This window comes from Alligator mississippiensis, chromosome 1 (assembly GCF_030867095.1).
Source record: "Alligator mississippiensis isolate rAllMis1 chromosome 1, rAllMis1, whole genome shotgun sequence".
Lineage (NCBI taxonomy): Eukaryota > Metazoa > Chordata > Crocodylia > Alligatoridae > Alligator > Alligator mississippiensis.
Window position 1 is genome coordinate 479,515,596 of NC_081824.1, and position 18,664 is coordinate 479,534,259.

Below are 18,664 nucleotides of genomic sequence, written 5' to 3' on the forward strand. Positions count from 1 at the left end.
GAGGGGAGGAGGCAGTACTTCTCCTTTGCCGAGGTGTAACGTTATTTTCTGTATAAAAAGACTTTTGTGGTATTTTATGCCTGACTCCATTGAAAAATCCCTCCATGGGGAGTGGTAAGAGTCAACACCCTTTCTGTAATAATCCCCAGAGTTTTGCTGAAGACAAAAAAAAAAGAAAGAAAGCAAAGGGAGGCAAGGGGGCTAGAAAATAGAAAAGGACAGTGATGCAAAGGAGAGGTCATTCAGGATGGAAAGAGCTGCGCTGTGGAGACACTCCATTTTGAAATGAAATGTAGATTTAATGTCCAGGGTGCTGCATCCAGCTTTGAACTTCCCTCTCATTCTCTCCTCCCCTTCTCTTTCTGCCAAATGTATTTCTCAACGGACAGCAAACCTTTTTTGTGAAGACTGAAATAAAATTAAGGTATTAAATATGTGGGGTTTCTCTTTCTTGGACCTTTCATTTTCCCTGCTGGACAAGGCATGGGGTGAAGGGTGCACTTTTGTTCTGCTGTTTTTCATTTGTAGCATGCTCTCCGTGCTGTTGAAATAACCTAGAGGAGTAAATCTCAGCCAGGGTGAATGGGCACTCTGGGGTGCCATCAGATTTTTTTTAATGGAGTCACACAATATTAGTGCTGCTAGTTGTGTCTAGATCTGCATATGAATCATAAATAAAATGCAGAAGTTTCAGAAAGGAATCAATAACGTAAATAAATTGTGGATTTACTCTGCCATGTTTGCTTTGAAATATCTGTTGGATTTTTTTTTATTTTTTTAATTCAAAGAATAATAGAAAGTTGCAACAAACGAACATACTTGTCAAGGATTAGCTCAGTCTGTTAACACATGCATTGTATTCACCTGCATTGGCTGGGAATTGAACCCAGGTCTCCTACATGGCAAGCAAGAATGCTACCATTGAACCACCAATGCTTGAGGTAGCAAAGTGCATGGTGAGGCCCCAGGAAAGAAAAGGTGATGGTGACTCTTCCCTCCATTCCAGTTCACTCCAAGGAGAAACAAGCCAGAGGTTTTGGGAGCTCTTCAATGCCATGGCCCAAAGCTGATCAATAAGCCCTGGCCAGAACTGAAAGAAACAGCCTGCATTGGAAAAGAGGGGAAATGTCACCCTGGGGAAGTGATTGAGCCACCTTTGGTGTGTTTGTTTCTTTGTCTTGCTTGCACAAGGACCCCAAATCCCTTTTTGAGCTCCTGCTTTCCATGCAACTCCCTCCTTTGCTGGGCTGGGTGCTGGGGGATCCTGACCTGCAGTGATTAAAATCATCCGAGAATGTGGGCGCCCAAGGGGGGCTGGATGGACATAGCAGACGCCCGCATGTGTGGTGTCTGTGCTACAGACTGGGCATTTGGCTGTTCCTTTCCCTTTTTCTGGATTGATGTTTGCAGTCATCCTTCACTGGTCCCAGGGCAAGAGGAGGGAGATTAAAAAAAAAAAAAATTCCCCATGTTGCAAACCAAACCAGCCAAATCAACTCCAAATCCGTGAGTCTTTGCAGAACCATAAGTGACCTGACTACCAGCAAACATCCTCCAGCCCCATCTGGGACTTCAGATGTCCCCAACTCCTTTGAGGGGCATCCTACATGCAGGGGTTTGGATGCCCCCGAGTTTTGCTTGCCCTCAGCCATATGGCCACAGGAGCAAGCTTGGGAGGAGTCTCCCATGTCCATAAAGTGACATAAAGCCAAGATCTCCCCACTCCAGCAGCTACATTGGAGATGAATTATGCATTACCTTTGTGGGTACTATCCCCATGCCAGGAAAGCGGTTGTCCCCCGGTGCGACTAGGAAAACTGCCTGCATGGTCATGGTGTTTCCCCTGCCAGGTAAGCAAAGGACTACACTTGATCTGATTTAATATATAAAGTTAAATATATTCATCCTCCATCACAAACCTTTCATCCTCCATCATAAACCTTTCATCACACAAGAAGAACCACACACGTGTTACAAAAAACACACCCATTCCCCCGGGCTCCACACACCCACCCGCTACCATAGTCCTTTGGTCCAAAGAAACCCTTTAGGGTTTAAAATCTCAGTTCATTCCCTGTCCTTTTTGCTGTCGATGTTGCTGTCACTCCCACTGCTGCTGATCCTGTCGCCGACCTCCTCGCTGTCATCGGGTCCGGTTATGTCGCTGTCCTCTTCATTCTCACTGTCCAATTCCCCTCCCGTTGGGCTCTGGAGCAGCCTGTACCAAGCATCTCTCTTCCACGTGGAGTTGACTGTCTCTTCTCTGTCCTCTCCTGCTGATTTCTAGTAGTGGGATTGGAGCTCACTCAGAAATATGTTTGCACTTCATCTGATGATCGTGGAGTTAAAAGGAGAGAGAGTGCCGCACGTGCCGCACCGTGCCCCGCCCCGCCCCGCGCTGCCTCCTCCCTGCCGGCCCGGCCCGGCCCTGGCGCGGTGCGGTGCGGTGCGGTGCGGCACGTCCCGCAGGGCCCAGCCCGGCGCGGGGCAGCGCTGGGGCGTGCCGTGCCCGAGGGCCGCGGGCTGCCGGGCGCTCAGCTGGGGGCAGCGCGCGCTGCTCTGGGGCTGCTCCCAGCGCTGGAGCAGCCTCGGGCCCCGCTCCGCCTCCGCCACCGCCACCGCCGCGGGGTCTGCCGGCCCCACCCGGCCCGTGCGCGGGCCCCGGGGCAGTCACCGCCACGGCAGCAGTGCCCGGCGGGACAGCGGCGTCCTGGGGATAAGGGGGGACAAGAGCTGCGCACTGGACCCCGTAGTGTCCAGAGACCCCAGGTGTCCCGGCTGCTAGCCAGCTTCTGCCCCGTTCCGCCCCTTCCCACCCCGCCCGCCCCACAGAGACCACATAGGATTTTGTATTACCCAGAGTGCCTCCCAGTACCCCCAGTACAAACCACTACCCTCCCAGGATCCCCCATTACCTCCAGTGCCTCTCAGTATCACCTAGTGGATCCCAGCACCTTCCCAGGGTCCCCCATTTCCACAGTGCCAACTGACTGCTCCCCACCCCCACCCCATGCCACTGCACTAAGTTCTTGGGCTCAAATAACGATTGTGCCTGAAAGTTTACTAAGAACTTTTTTCCAACGACTCAGTCTAATATAAAACATCCCATCTACTCAAAGAACCTGGCCTGAATAAGGAACTGGCTTTTGGGCTGTCAATTGGCCTTCTGGGACCAACTCTGGCACCATATTGGGAGCTATTGGGGGATACTAGGGGGCCGTGCCACACTTTGAGCCAGGCAGGATGGCACCCAAGGGTCTTCAGGACAGTCCTCTGGTGGCATCAACAGGAAATTTGGGGTGGACCGAGAAGTATTTTGCCTCCAAATCCCAATTTTTCATTTACAGGGGTGTAGGTTGTAGCCATGTTGGTCTAAGGACATAGGCAGGCAAGGTTCTTTGGGTGAATCTGATATCTTTTAATAAACCAACTTAAATAGTTGGGGAAAACCTTAGCGAGCTTTCGGGTTTAAAAACCCATCATCAGGCTGAGGAAGCCTCTACAGTTGGTGCGTGCTCTTCCTGGATGGAAGGAATAGCAACGAAGCCAGAAGCTGGGCTGGTCTGCATGGAAGATGTAAACGGAGGTGTCAGTGGGTGAGAGATGGGCTGGGTGGCGGGGAGAAAGGAGATGAATGTAGCAGTTAAATAGTGGAACAGTACCTGGGGAGTCAGAAGTTAGGCAGGTTGTAATGTGTCATAAATCCAATGTCTATATTTAGTCCATGATGTTTTGTATCCAGAAGGTTGATGAAGTGAAGTTCGTAGGCTCGTCTCTGAGAAGTGTTGTGTAAGTTCCCTTTGAGGATTAGACCTGCGAGACTGGAGAGCGAGTGGTTTTCTTGTGAGAAATGTGCCCCACCGCTCATTGGGAATTCCTGTCTCTGATAGATTTCCGGTGAGCGCTCATTCTGGTGCGCAGGTGTTGTTTGGTCTTGCGTTTATTCATGTAGGGCTCTCTTCTTGATGCAGAGCTGGTAGGGGGAGGGGGTCAGGGCTGCAGGTCGGGAGTGAGGGGCACGGGCAGGGCTGTGGGTCAGGGCGCAGAGCAGTGTGGTAGCACACGTGGGTGCAGCTGGACGTGCAGCTCCATCCTGTGTCACTGAGGACCTAAGCAAACGTTTCCTGTTGAAGTGTGAGCAGGTTTGTGATGCTGCTGCCACTGTCAGCACGACTCCACCTGCTCAGGCGTTCACCGAGGGTTGAGCCCCAGCCTCTGTTCACTAGTGAGACTCAGTCACAGTTTGCTGCAAAATTTGTCAAAAAGCCACATCTGGCCACATGAAGCAACAAGTCAGCGTTTTATAGCGGGTCGGGTCGGAAGGGACCTGAGCAGATCATCACGTCCGACCCCCTGCCATGGCAGGAAAAAGTACTGGGGTCAAACAACCCAAAGCAAGGTGTTCGTCTAACTTCCCCTTAAAGACCCCCAGGGTAGGAGCCAGCACCACTTCTCTTGGAAGTTGGTTCCAGATCCTACCCGCGCTGACTGTGAAGTCGCGCCTCCTGATGTCTAGTCTGAATCTCCCCTCTGCCAGCTTGTGACCGGTATTTCCTGTCACTCCTGGTAGTGTTCAGGGGAACAGGGACTCCCCCAATGCCTGCTGGTCCCCCTGACTAGTTTGTAGACGGCCACTAGATCCCGCTCAGCCTGCTCTTGTGGAGGCTGAACAGGTTCAGGTCCCGCAGCCTCTCTTCGTAGGACCTGCCGTGCTGCCCCCGATCATGCCGGTGTCCCTCCTCTCTCTCATTCATGCCTGCCTGTTTTCACTGAACCACATGATCACAGCAGGCACCATACTCCCCACCCCATGCCTTCTCCTTGCTGCCCAGGGTGCTGCAATAGCCGCCTACACCTCTGATTGCAGGTTTATGGGTGTTTTGAGCCTGAGGTTTCAGCCCTGACTGTTTTGTCTTGATTTTTTTTTCCTCATGTATTTATCTAACACCTCTCTGAAACCAGTTATACTGTAGACCTCCACAACGTCCTGCCCCATGGCCATCACATCTTGAGACAACGAGTTATACATTTTAGTAACACGCTGGCTGAAAAATAATCCTTTTTCCTTGTTTTAAACTCATTTCATGACTGTCAGAACCCATTGTTCATATGCCTATAGTACAGTGGAGAATTCTATACCTTGATACAGAAGGCATAGTCTGCACCTAGAAAAAGTTCCCGCCAAATTGCAGCTTCTTTGCACGGTGGAGTTTTCTGCTGCAGAGGAGAACCCCGGTGCAAAGGAGAATTCCCGCCAAATTTGTAGCTTTCCTTGCAGGGTGCATTTCTCTGCTGCAGAGGAGAAGTGCTCGTTGCAAAGAGTTCCCGCCATTCGTATTATAATCTGAGTCCCGCAATTGGCCAGTTCTAAATTATTCACACATGGCGACTAGCAATTGGCTTGCTAGCCGTATAAGAGGCTTGAGCAGTTTCCGCCCAAGTTGGAGAACTCCACACACACACCTCGTGGAGAGCTCTAAGCATGCTGTGGAGCCTAGCAAACTCCACGCGTGTGTCTTAGAGAAGAACTTAGCGGCCTGATCAACCGCTAAGGACTCCCCGTCTCCGACCCAAGGGGGCCTAGCACACCCCCACCCGAGACGTAAGACGACTGCCGGCCCGAACACCCCGACGCATTTGCAGACCGACCAAAGCTGTAATTTCTGCCCGACTGCAACTGTAACTGAAGCAAGCTTCTGACCTGCACTGTACGAGCAGTGTAAGTAAAGCAATCTATTTTGTTAAATCAATACGCTTGAGTACCTGATTCCACTCCAAGCATCACAAGTACCCGCCCACCGACTAGGGCTCCTAAAGCCCCAAACCCCGCGCCGCGGCTCTCGGCGGCGACAATGACCCCTCGTTCTTGTACTGTGAGAGTAGATAATAACTTCCTATTTACTTTTTCTCTTCAAAATTTAGTAGTTTAAAAACTCCTATCATGTCCCCCTCAAGTGTCTCTTTTCTAAACTGAATAGGTCGAGCCTCTTCCCTCTGTCCTCGTCGGGAAGTCCTGCCACATCACAGCCGTCCTTGCTGCCCCTTTCTGCGCCTTCTCTCGTTCTTCTCCATGCTTTGTGAGGGGCAGGCACTCAAACTGCACGCAGAGTTCACGGTGTGGGCGCACCATGGGTTTGCAAGGAGGCATCAGGATACTGTCTGTCCTGTTTACAACCCCCTTCATCATAATGCCTAACATTTTTATTTGCCTTTATTTTTTGACAGCTGCTGAGCACTGAGCGGATGTTTTCAGCAAACTGTGCACAGTGACTCCTAGATCTCTTGCCTGTGTGGTGATAGCTAATGTAAAGCCCATCAGAGTACAGGTAGGGTTTGGGCTATTTTTGCTAATGTACTTTACATTCACTTCACATTTTTCTGCATTGAATTTCACCTGCCGTTTAGCTGCTCATTCCCTCGTTTAGCTACTCTTTAGGCTCTGGAAAGAGACCCCAGGCCAGAAGCAGCTGTCCCACCACAGGACCAGCGTCAGAGCGGGGTGCATGACGGCAGTGCGGAGGAAGCAGCAGGGAGCTAGAGGTGCCTTCTCAGGGCTAGAGGAGACCCAGGCCTGTGAATGCCCCTGTACGGACTGTCGTACGAGAGACTGGCTGAGCTCAGCAGGAACCTGAGTCTGCTGCACAGCCTTCTGCAGGTCCTCGCAGGAGCCTCAGTCTTTCCTGCTTGGAATACTTTTGCCATATGAAAATTGTCCACCTTGCTACTCACTGCCTTCTCCAGGTCCCTGATGTGCCTGTTACACAGCACTGGCCCTAACACAGATCCCGGGGGAGCCCTGCTCTTTACTTCCCATCCTGGAAAAGGGCCATTTCTACTCACTCTTTGCTTCTATCTTTAAGCCAATTTCTAATCCACGAGTGGGCACAGCAGTGCTGTCTCACAGGCTCTGCCTCACGACCCAGCTCTGCCAGCTCCCCTTCCTCATCCCCTTCCTCCTCCCATCTGCTTACCCCACTACTACTACCCCCTTCCCAACACGTGTCTCAGCTGCGCTGGCTGCTTGGGGTGAGGTGACCCCAAAGCAGAGGCTGGGAGGGAGGTTTTCTCTGGGCAGTTGTCTTGCTCAGTGCCCTGAGCTGCCCCTCCCTGGTATCAAGGCACCATGAGGTTTCTGCACTTCCTGGGCTCCAGGCCAGCACTTTCCTGACTGGTGCTGTCCCACGGGCACAGGTCTCCCTCTGCCCCACTGTCGTGGCTAGCAAAGTGACCAGAGCATGCAGGAGGAAAGCAGGGAAAGACTAGAAAAGTAACCCAGAAGCCAGGGCTGTCCTTGCACTGCGATGCTGGGCAGTGGCTGTTCCCTTCCCAGCTGTGCACACATGTCCTGACCACGTGGGCAGCCAGCTGTGACGTGTGGTGGGCACTTCCTCCTGGGCATCGCTCCACACCTTGTCCAGCTCCTAGTCCAGCTTCTGGCAGCACAGACAGGGCTTCACACGTGGCCTGTAGTCGGGTTTGTGCCCTTTGCGGTCCTGCAAGCCACCTCCATGGCCTTAGTGTGGAAGGGGACAGACTCCCGTGGCAGAGGCCAAGGAGACAGCCCACGTGGGGTCTCTCAGCTCAGCACATTGTGTGACCCTTACAGAGTCCAGATGTATTCCTGGCACTCTGCACCCTCTGCCCAGGCCCCAGCTGGAAAGTGTGGGTGCAGGGGCACTTAGTGTAGTGTCTGTATGGGCTCAGGAGATAAGAACAGCCATTGGATGAGAAAAAATGAACCCTTTTATCACCAGTCATGGAGAGCGGCTGCAAACTGGAGCTCCGGCTTCCTGGGTTTAAGTAGGGCTCATCCCTCAATTCCCACATTCACAACATGACCCATTACTTTGGCCATCTTTTGGAGTCTGAGTAAGACCTTTCATTTTGGGCAGACTTTTAGCAGGTGGGGAAAAGCTCTCAGTATTCCTCGGGAACTTGTTGTTGTAGTAGTATTTTACCTGTTTCTATTGACTTTGATAGTGTAGCAGGAAATCAAATAAATAAATCAACTTAATGAATTGTAAGGGGTGACCTTTACATCTTTCATTTCAATATCACTCGGTGTGGTGTGGAGCACACAGGCCTTTGCAGCATCACAGCCTGGAAAGTGCAGGGAGCGCTGGGTTTTGCTGGCATCCCCAGGGACGGGGCTTGGTCGCTGGCATCATGCAAACACCGTGGATGGCAACTGCAGCAGGTCCTGGAGAGCAGGGCAGGCCGGCGCCAGGGCCCCTGGGGAGCAGTCACTGAAGTTGCCAGTCTTTGGGCTGGTCTCCGGGCTGGCCCCTGAGCAGGTCTCTGGGCTTGTCTAAATACACCAATTTATTTGGAAGTAAATGAGGTGAGTAAAAATGGCTGTACCAGGCTTAGTTATGTGTGGCTGTTTTATGAAAATAAGGCACAGAAATGGAATTTTATAACAGCTGTTTACAAAAATCATCTCTCTGTCCTCCTTTTCTGATTCAATTCCCCAACTGGCATCTCTCCTTTCTCTCTCTTTATCTTGTGTCTGTAGGAGTAAAATCAACTCCATCTCCTGTTCTACAAGATGCTAACCTCTTAATTTCTGCTGGCATTTCCTCTATAGTCTAACTCCATCCACACTTCTCTTTTCCTTCGATCCTTCTTTCAAACCCACTCCTCTAAAACCCCTCTTACCTTCTTAACATCGCTGATTCCTACTTCCCCACTGCTTGTGAAACATGACATTGATACCACAGAGTCACAGACAGAGTGGTAGAGAAGCAGGACTGGAAGGACCCTCCAGAGGCCCTCTAATCCAACCCTTGCCTGAGGCACGATCATCTCTATCCAAACCATCCCATGCAGATATCATCTCAACTCTACATAAGAATACTCTCCGCCCTGACACCCTCACCTGCCACAGGTCAAGCAGGGGAACCACAGCAGCCAATGTCCTGCATCTATAAACCTCCAGAGGTCCTAGGCAGAGGGCCATGCCCCGGCTACAGAGGAAGGCAAAACCCCCACAAGTCCATACCAATCTGACCCCCACATGCCCTGGCTGAACAAGCGGCAACAGGGCATGTCCCCCACTCCCAGCGCTGCTGCGCCTGCATCTCACGCTCCCCTGCGCAAGTCCCGTGCCCCCCGACCCCTGCAGTGGGGGTTGCAAAGAGGATGGGGCTGGACTGTCCTCAGTGGGGGCAGATGGCCGAACAAGGAGCAATGGGCTCCAGTTGCAGCGAGGGAAGTTGAGGTTGGATATGAGGAAGAATTGTCTCTCTAGGAGGGCAGTAAAACACTGGAACAAGTTGCCCAGACAGGTGGGAACATCTCTATGCTTGGAGGTTTTGAAGACCCAGGTAGACAAAGCTCCGGCTGAGATGATGCAGTTGTGGCTGGTCCTGCTTGGAGCAGGGGTTTGGACTAGATGTGACTCCTGAGGTCCCGTCCAACCCTCATTTCTATGATTCTATGTTTCTAATGGGCCTGATATGCAGGCAGCCATATTTTGTGCCAAATTCTTTCTTCCTTCCTGGGACTAAAAGATAGCAACGTGGAGTGTGTGTCTCTTGCTTTTTTCTGTGTCCTTTTTGGCTTTTCCACAACTACATCCCTCTTGAAGTGAAAATATGCTTTACTGTATGACTGTTGCGAGGGCATTGCCTCTTGGTTTGGTCTGTGACTAGGGTGACACCTTTTCAAAAGGGGGAGGCGGGACACACGCCTGCCCTTTCCCTCCCCCATTCCCACTGCTGCCGCTGCCATGGCCGGATGAGAGCCCAGTGCAGCTTGGGGCTCTCTGCCCTGCTGCCCTTCCCTTGGGATCCCCCTCACCAGCTGTGTGCCCCCTGCCTTCCCCGTGGCAACAGGGGGCACAACTCCAAGCTGCTGCACCCCTGCTGCTACCAGGCGGGCACGGGGTGCCTCGCTATGGCAGTGTGGCCAGTGTGGGGCCCTCACGAGCAGGGTGGGGAACCGCAAGCCCACAGTGGGCATCCCATATGCACCCTTGCCCCATGCAGAAATCTGGAAGCGGACATGCCCCCCCCCCCCCCATGCTCCTCCCTCCCTCTCCTTTCCCACCCCCGTGAACAGGGGAGAGGAGGGAAAGTAGAATGAAGAGTCCTGTGGCTCCATCCTGCTCCCTTCCCTGGAGCCATGCACTGGCTGTCTGGGCAGTGTCATGACCCAAAGGTCTGATTTTTTTGTGTGTGCTTCAGCACTAAGAATTATCCCCGTGGGTTTGCAACTTCGTTGCACGGAGGAGTTCTGCTGCGCAGAGAACCCGCGTGCAAAGGAGTGTTCCCACCACTTTGCAGCGATCTTTGCAGGGTGCATTTCCTTTGCAACACAGAAATGCATGGTGCAAAGGTTTCCCGCTCGTTGTATGCAAATTCGTGCCCCGCAATTGGCTAGTGCTAAATTATTCACACGTGGTGGCTAGTGATTGGCCTGCTAGCCGTATAAGAGGCTTGAGCAGTTTCTGCCCAAGCCGAAGAGGACTCCACATCCATCTCGTGGGGACTCTGGGTGTGCGCGGCAGGGTAATAGAAACCCTGTGTGTCGCTCAGAGGAGTTTGGCGGCCTGATCCACCGCCCACCTCTTCCCGTCTTCGAACGGAGCCTACTATAAGATGTAACAACGAGTTTAATGCGCGCTTGTCCTGGACATCCGGAGTTTGTCTGCGTGGAGCCTAGCAAGCTCCACGTGATTGTTCGTGTTCTGTCTGCGTGGAGCCTTGCAACCTCCACGTGTGTTCGTGTTTTTTGTTGTAACCGCAACTCAAGCAAGTTCTCAGCCTACATCACGACCATCTCGGTGTAAGTAAAACAATCTTAAAATCAACCGTTACGTGTCTGTGCCTAATTCTAGCTCGGCGCCCGCCCTCTCCAACCCAGCCTGCCCGGGCTGCTGGCCACAGCCCGCATGCAGAGTGACGAAAGCGACCCGGCACGCACAGGCAGCAACCCCAGCCCCTGCCCCACTCCCTCACCTTGAGGGGCCTCAATCTGCCCCTACTCCCACTTTCCCCCTCCCCCCAATAGACTTACCTGACGGGAGCTGCTCTCCGTGCTTCTCGACTGTATTTCCTGGCCAAGGCCACGTATGCGGGTGTGCACGTGCATGTAGGGCCCCCTAAGCCCCTCTCCCAGCAGCCCCTTGCACACTGGAATGCTGCCAGCCTGCAAGGGGAAACCCGCTGTTTCCCGATCCCAGCAGGCACTGCAAACCCAGGACAAACGCTGCCCCAGAATCCTGCAGCCTGAGACAAGGACTTGAGGTTCCCACAGTGGGACCATCCTGCTTTAAGGATGGGTGGTCACCTGACCTCTGACACTTTGTGCCATTTTTGAAAAAGAATAATGAATGCCAGCCTACAAGCTAAGTGGGTCTAACACTGCGTTACAACTATATGACTGGTGGACAGAATTATTTTGTGGTTTTGCTTTTTTTGTCAAACTGAAACCTCAGTCATGTAGTCCTAACATTGAGGTTTAACTCCCCTTTTCGCATGCAATGTCTGGATTGGTACCGGTGTGTGTTTGCTGGGGCCCGGGGAGGCAGAATGAAACCTTTTGTGTGCTGAAAAAGGTGTCATTCTGCCATGCTGGGCCCCAGCAAACACACACAGGTACCAATCTGTACTTGCCACCTTCGCCTTTCTGGTGGTAAACTAAATCATTGAAATCATAGGACACCATGGCCTAAATCCAGCTCACCTTTACATGGGGTGCTATTGCTTCCATGACTAATTCTAGCCACATAGATCTTGTTTGGGGCCCCTTCTGCAGATTTCAGATCATGTTCTTCTGTGAAGTAATATCATTTCCTGTGATCCTTGAAGTCCGGGGTGCGGACAGCATTTCTATGGGACGGTTTGGATAGGGAAGATCCTGCTTCTGGAAAGGGGCTGCACTAGGTAACCTCTGGAAGTCCCTTCCAGCCTACTTTTTTGTGATTTTAATATTAATCTCAGTCAGTCAGGGTAGTTTTCCATGACACTAGAGTTAATGAAACACAGATCTTCAATTTTTGTAACAGAGGTAAGAGAGAAAGAAGAAAACTGCTCTTATGTGTATTCGGGTTTTGGGTTCTCACTTTGTATTTTTCCCCCTGGGTCTTTACATGATTTCAGTTCTGGGTTTAGAGGCTGTGGTAGTGATGCCTTGACATCTTATCATTCAGACTCTCCAATTACAACTAAGATGAGCACTCCTAAATCAAAACTAGTGCGTTAACTTTCTAGCCAAGAGATGCAGAGGCTGTTATCATTATTCTGCCCTGTTACGTAGAGGGATTTAGAGGGACCAAATTAGCAGGCCAGTTTGCTCCCCCACTGCGCTTTAAGGGATACCAAGCGTGCAGGCCAAAGAGGAGGCACTCATCACACACCAAAATAGAAGATGGATTAGATTATTTGTTTCCTGCAGTTTACGCACTTGCTGTATTAAAGATTTGCAACAGCAACGGAAACTGCCACTGCGACTTTGGATGGGCCCCCCCATACTGTACAGAGAAAGGATCTGGAGGAAGCCTTGACAGTGGACCTCCTCCATCTCCCTCTACTAGTAAGTGCTGTGACAACCTTACCACTCTGCATATTGCCCTGCCTTTTTTGGTTGATGTGTCTCTCGGGTTTGTCCCTTGGTTCAAATAAGCTTGTGTATCTGGTCATTTATTTGCTTAGAGTCTTTTCTGCCTAATCTGCCTTCCTTTTTTAATCCTTCAAGAGATGTATGTAATGCATGATCCTGGATGAGGGTATGTTTATGGGACATACCCAGATTATGGAATATATTAGACCTCCAATTTTCTTACATGTAGTAGCCAAAAATGAAGCACACAGACTGCACAAGCCCTAGTGCTACTGAGTGCTCTTTAACCGCTTCTCACTCTAGAAATAAAGTGGATTTCAACCTGTTTTCCTTTGTGGACCCCAAAAAGTTTCCATTGGAGGTGTGTGGATCCCTTTGAATTGTAAGTGTGGGCATTCACAAACTTTTGATTGATCAGAGTCATCTCTTGCAGACCCCTAGACATAGTCTGCAGACCCCCAGAGGTCCACCGACCGCAGGTTGCAAACCACTGCTCTCGATCTCTGACCCCAGTGACTTCTGCAGCAGAGTTTCCATCCTAGAAAGGGACACAGCACAAGTGGACACAGCCTTTTATAACAGCTCTCCTCTCCTCTGAGAAATGTAATGTCATCCAGCACCTCAATTAAGACAAATACCACATTCATTGCATCTGTTTGACTCATTGATTTCCAAGTTGAACGTCTGGGGTCCCTTTCAGACCTCCTTTTCCCTGAGGCTCCAGCACCTTAGCTGGCTTTAGGCAGAGTCCACAACCCCTCCACGCTCCAGCTGTGCCGCAGGGTGTCACGATCCACGGGGCCTTCATTCTGCCTTGGAACCGTTCTTCAATATTTCTTTTAGATGTCCAGGGTTCCCACCGTGGCCTTCCTCTAACAGTGCCCTACCTTGTATGCAATGGGCATGGGAAATGTCCCTTGTCTGGCAGACCCCCTGTTCCCAGGAAGTGCTCTTGATCTGTACATCCTTTCTTTCCCAGGTCAAGAAGGAACAAGAAAGTAAGCTTCAAGTTTACCTGTTGGGCAAGTTTATGGGATTAGGCTCCAGTCTGAGGCCTTAGGACTTCACCAGAAAACAAGCCTCTTCACAGTCAGCTTCTTCCACCAGGACACCTTCCAGCTCGTCCACACCTGGGAAGACCACAGCAGACTGGAGAGCCTGGGCCAGACGAAGGGACAAGTCCCTCGACAGGGGACTGCTTCACCATCTCCTGCCCTCCCGTTGTGAGAGTTCAAAGCCCCGAGCTGTGCAAGTCCCTGAGGCTGTAGTGCTGTCCTCCAGCTCTTTTGGACCCAGAGGCATTGCGACAAATGCTGCAGGCGCTGCTCAGCCTTTTTCCTTCCATGAGCTAGCAGTAATGCCAAGATGTTAGTGTGCATAATAGTGATGTGGCCGTACAACCACCATGGACTCTGCTCCTTGCTGTGCTTCCTTTGGCACTGCTTGTAGATCCACCCGGCCCCGGTTTCAGTTCAGTGGTCTCAGGTTTGTTCCTAACCCTAGAGCAGAAGGGCCTCATTGCCAAGGCACAGCGTCCCTCCTGCAGCTGGCTCTGGGGACACCACGCACCAGCCAGTCTCTCATTCATCTTGTGTCAACCTATGAGGGTCCTTTGGGTTAACCTTCTGCTTTGTCCTCCCTACATCTGCATTCCAGGTTCGGCCGCCTCCCAGAGATGAACCTCTCCTCCTGCCCACATGATTTTATCATCCTGCTTTTGCCACCACGCAGGGACCGTGCCCAGATGCATTGAGAAGTGTGGCCCAGGCAATGCAGATACCTGCGGCTGAAGTTGGTGGGCCCACAGAGCGCTAGATACCCTACAGTAAGGGGTCCCCAGTGGGATGTACAAAATCCAAGGAGCCAGTACATCTGCCTAGCTACCCCCATATATATAATGTATCTTGATGTAACTGAGCTAGGCCGCATCCCAAATGAAACCCTGCATCCTTCCCCTTCCTTGGAGTGAGTCATAATAGTGTGGACTTGGTTATCGGGGTCTACGGAGCAATGCAATGCATCCCCCTCGGACTTTGAGCCAGTCCTGCTCAAACAAGGGCATGTCTCATTCTGCCCAGCCGTAGCTCCAGTTCCTGTCTTGGTTTCCACCTGTCCAGACTCCTGGCCCAGCTTCGCCCCTTGCCTGAACGCTCCCTCCTGCTTTCTCTGTTTTCGGAGTCTGGGGTTGGTTCGTGGTTCCTTACCTCCCTTCTTCTTGACGTCAGTTCTGCTGAACCCCTACTTCCAGTCCTCTCTCACTGTTTACCCAGAAATACAGCCCTCACAATTAATAAAGTCATCAAGGACCCCACCGAGGTATTTAGGCAAACCCTAACCACTTGTCTTTCAGACTGCCAGAAGTCGGGCACAAGAGATACCAAAGTATCTGACAGCCATCTCGCACCACCCTCTTTGGTCGTTGTCGGAGCAGCAGCGGTTTTGCTCTAGTCCCAGGGACAGGGAAGCCAAGTGGTTGGTTGGCTTGTAAGGAAGGAAATGATTTTCCTCCATGAGCTTTCCATTTCAGGCACAAAGATTTTGGCCCTGCTCCGTAGATACTATTTTCATTTATAGCAGTGCCTGGCTACCTTTGCAGACAATTTGCCAGTTAGCTCCAGGACAGCCTTCCTGGCCCTTAGCTCAGAGGAGCAAGCAATAGCCAAAACACCTCTGCTTTAGATGTGGCAGCGCTGCCTCACAAGCCGTGGGCATGGCACGGTCACGAAACATTGCTCCTGGCTCCAGGGGTCCTGATTCCTGAGGGATGTGATTAGCAGTGAGGAGAGCCGTCCTTTCAAGAGAGCAGAGCTCTTTAATTGCACAAGAGATTTTGCGCTATATACCTGGAAGCAGTTGAATGCATCCTTCCTTTGTTCGGTGTGTGCACACCTGCTCCTCAGTGAAAGCATTGGCACCAGGTCTTTTCCAGTGAGAGAGACCTGCACCGATTCTCTACTCCTACTCTATTTATTGGCCGTCTGCAAAGCTAATACGAATCCTGGCACCTGATGTACAGAGAAAATTAGTTACAGGTTTTTGTACTGTTAGTTAACTGGTGGGAGAGGGAAGGGGAGAAGGAGAGCCGGAGAGAGAGAGCACGTGCACAGGCATGCAGTCCTAAAAGTACCTGGCTCAAATCGTACTAAAACACTTGTTACAGTTGTACCAGGAACGGCTGAATGTAAAGAAAGCATAACCTCATGTCTCTTTGTCTTCCCAAGCATCCTCCAATACCCTTTTAATAGGGATAATCGTAGGAAGCGTGATTCTCCTGCTGCTTATCACCATTGCAGTGTGTAGTATTGCCTGTCCTTTCGAAGGGAAGTCAAATCTGCTAATATCTAAACCTGATTCCTTATCCCAATTCCCCATGGCATACGCTGGGTGGGACGATAAAAGAGGGCGCTGTGTTGTCACCATCCGTTGCCTCCACCGTTGTGCTGGGTCTAATCTGAAGGTCAGACTCAGCTGCAGAAGGGCAGGTGGGCAGGGCACGGCTGGGTGAGTAAGTGAGGTTACTGCCTCCTACTGTGACTCTGCTTCCTGCCAGGTGAAGCAGGGCTTCAGCCGCAGGGCTTGCAGGATCTGGATGGCTCCCCGGTGGGGGCAGCCCTGCTTCTCTCCCCATGAAAGGAAACCTTGCCTTTCCCTGTCCTGAGGAGGCAAGGGCCCAGATGCCAATTGAAGAGAATTAGGGTCTAGAGCCATAGTCGCTCATTGGCCATCAGGAAGAGGGCATCCATGACATGCTCTTGAATGAGATCAAAGAGGACCTTTGTCATGCCAGATCACGGGGGCACTGCCTAGGACTTGGATAGGTAAGTAAAACTTGGGGTCATGCTGGGCCAGGAAGCCAGGGGGTCAGTCCAGGAGCGAGGTCCAGGGTTGAGCTGAGTCAAGAACCAGGAGATCAGACTAAGGCAAAGCTAAGGAGCGAGCTAGAGGGAGCATCCAAGCAGTCTTGGGTAGGTTGCCCTGTTGCCCAGACACTTTCTTGTTCTGGGTCAGGGGTTTATTCGAGGGAAGGGGACGGGCAGCTGACCCCAGTTACCGCTCTGGTAGCAGGGAGGGGACACAGGGCTTGGCCCTGCCAGAGACTTCAGGATGGCTTTGACCAGCCTGAGCGGGTAGTGAGAGGGCGGCAGGTCAAGATGCACAGCCGTGGTCTTAGGCCAAGGCCCTCGGTTTGAAGTTGCAGCCTGACAGCCTCGTCCACGATGAAAGTGTCAGAGCACCTGCGGGAAAGCGAGCGGGAGAGCCATCATGTCGTGCTGTGTGCGGAGCAGCAGCAGCTTCCCCTGCCCTGTGCCTGGCGGTCTCTTCCCCAGCACTGTCTCTGCTCTGCCTTGGCTGCTGTGTGCATTCGCAAAGGCCTGCCGTGCACCCGCATGGCTGCTTTTACTTTCCCATCCCTGGCAGGAAGGAGCAGCGTGTCCGGTGCTGGGGTCTGTGCAGTTCCCCTGTCTGCCGTGTGCTATGCGGAGAGGGCTGAGGTCTCCCCCCATGGGGAGGGTCCTTGAACGACCTACTAGGCAGTGCTGCAAGTGAGTTATTAGCGGGGATCCGGATTTCCTCTGATTTAAAAGAACTCCCCAAATCCACATTTGAATTGGGGCTTGTTAAATCAGAGCAAACCAGGATCCCTGGTTCTTAGTTACAGTATCAAATGAAAGGCAGTAGTGTAGCTGCAGGGGGCAGGGGGAATAAGCCCCGGGGCTCAAGGTAAGGTAGCTAGGGGCTCTTAACACTCCTGTGTGTGCCTGCTATTGGGTGCTGAATTAAGGTACACGTGTGTACAGCTATCAGTGAGCCTGCGTGGAGGTCTGGTGTTGCAGCTGGATTACTTCCCAGCACCTCGCAGACTCTTCCAGCAGTACAGGGGGAGAAGCAAACAGGGCACGTTTGATCTTCAATATAGGGCCATGAACTGTGGGGCCTTCATGGCTTTCACATCCTGCCATTTGACAATCCAGTTACACAGAAGGGTTTTATTAAGCATGACCTCAGGACAGATAGTTGTGATGCCCTGTTAAATGGTTTGTTCAGGAAATGCAGCATTCAAAATGCATGGGGACTAAACATTTTTTACTTTTCATCACAGGTCTGGTCAGAAATCACAGACAAGCGAGAAAAAACCCGATTCTTCTGCTAGTGTAGGCAAGGTAAGCGTCTGTTTTCCAGGCTACTTCCCTCCATTACTCCTAGTTAAGAGCGGAGCACGGGTGCCTGTTCTAGCCTGGGAGATTCAACTTTACTTGCTTTTTTTCACTTTTTTTTCAATTTCAAAAAGTTGAGCCATAAAGACAATTCAGAAAATAGAGTTTCCTCAATAAAAGAAAATGCTGACCACTTCTTTCTGAGCCAGTCTTGTTACTCTCAGTATTTTTAGAGGGGGTAAAATTAGGCAGGGGAGAAATACTTCAGGAGGTTTGAATGTGTTTGGCATACCAGTGAAAAGCAGTTTTGATGTGGGTGAAATGACAGTCCGTTCAGTAGACTAACTCTGAATCCATACTGATTGAACTGAGGTCATGATTGGACCCCTTTGTCTAAAAATGCTACATGCGGTAATACTCACTAAAACACTGAAGACAAGGTTAGAACCAGTTCTGACTAGAGAAAGAAATGGTTAATTTTTCTGGAAATTCAGAATTTCTGTTGCACATTGGGAAGAAGTGAGACTTTCCAAGTTTTCTATGAATCGCCTCAGAGCGGGATGCTCCGACAGTCCTGGCAGGAACGAGCCATATCGCGGCCTCAAGTCCAAGTTCCTGGTTGTGGCCATGGGGCGCTCTGTGGTCTTTCCGTCATTGATTAGAAGTTATTGATCGAGAGACGCATTGCTGAGAAACTTGCTGTGATGAAAGTTGTCATAGATTGTAAGAAAATTAGGCAGGGCAGGATATGACTTGGAAAGTAGATAGCAAGGGCCATAGAAAGCAGTTAAAAAGGGACTTTGTTAGTATGTCAAGAGGAAAAGGAAGATCAAAGAAACTATCAGACCTTTATAGATTGCAGGAGGCAATCTAGTTACAAACGATGCAGAGAAAGGCGAAGTATTCAGTGCCTTTCTTCCAGTAGTCTTCCCAAGTCAAGGCAG

The 18,664-nt window shown here is 51.2% G+C and overlaps 1 non-coding gene across 1 annotated transcript; it reads right to left on the minus strand.

Annotated features, from left to right (window-relative positions):
• Positions 1–865: 865 nt before the first annotated feature.
• TRNAG-GCC (transfer RNA glycine (anticodon GCC)) lies at positions 866–936 on the minus strand. The gene has a single exon. It is a non-coding gene; the product is annotated as a tRNA-Gly (tRNA).
• Between the last annotated feature and the right edge of the window lie 17,728 nt (positions 937–18,664).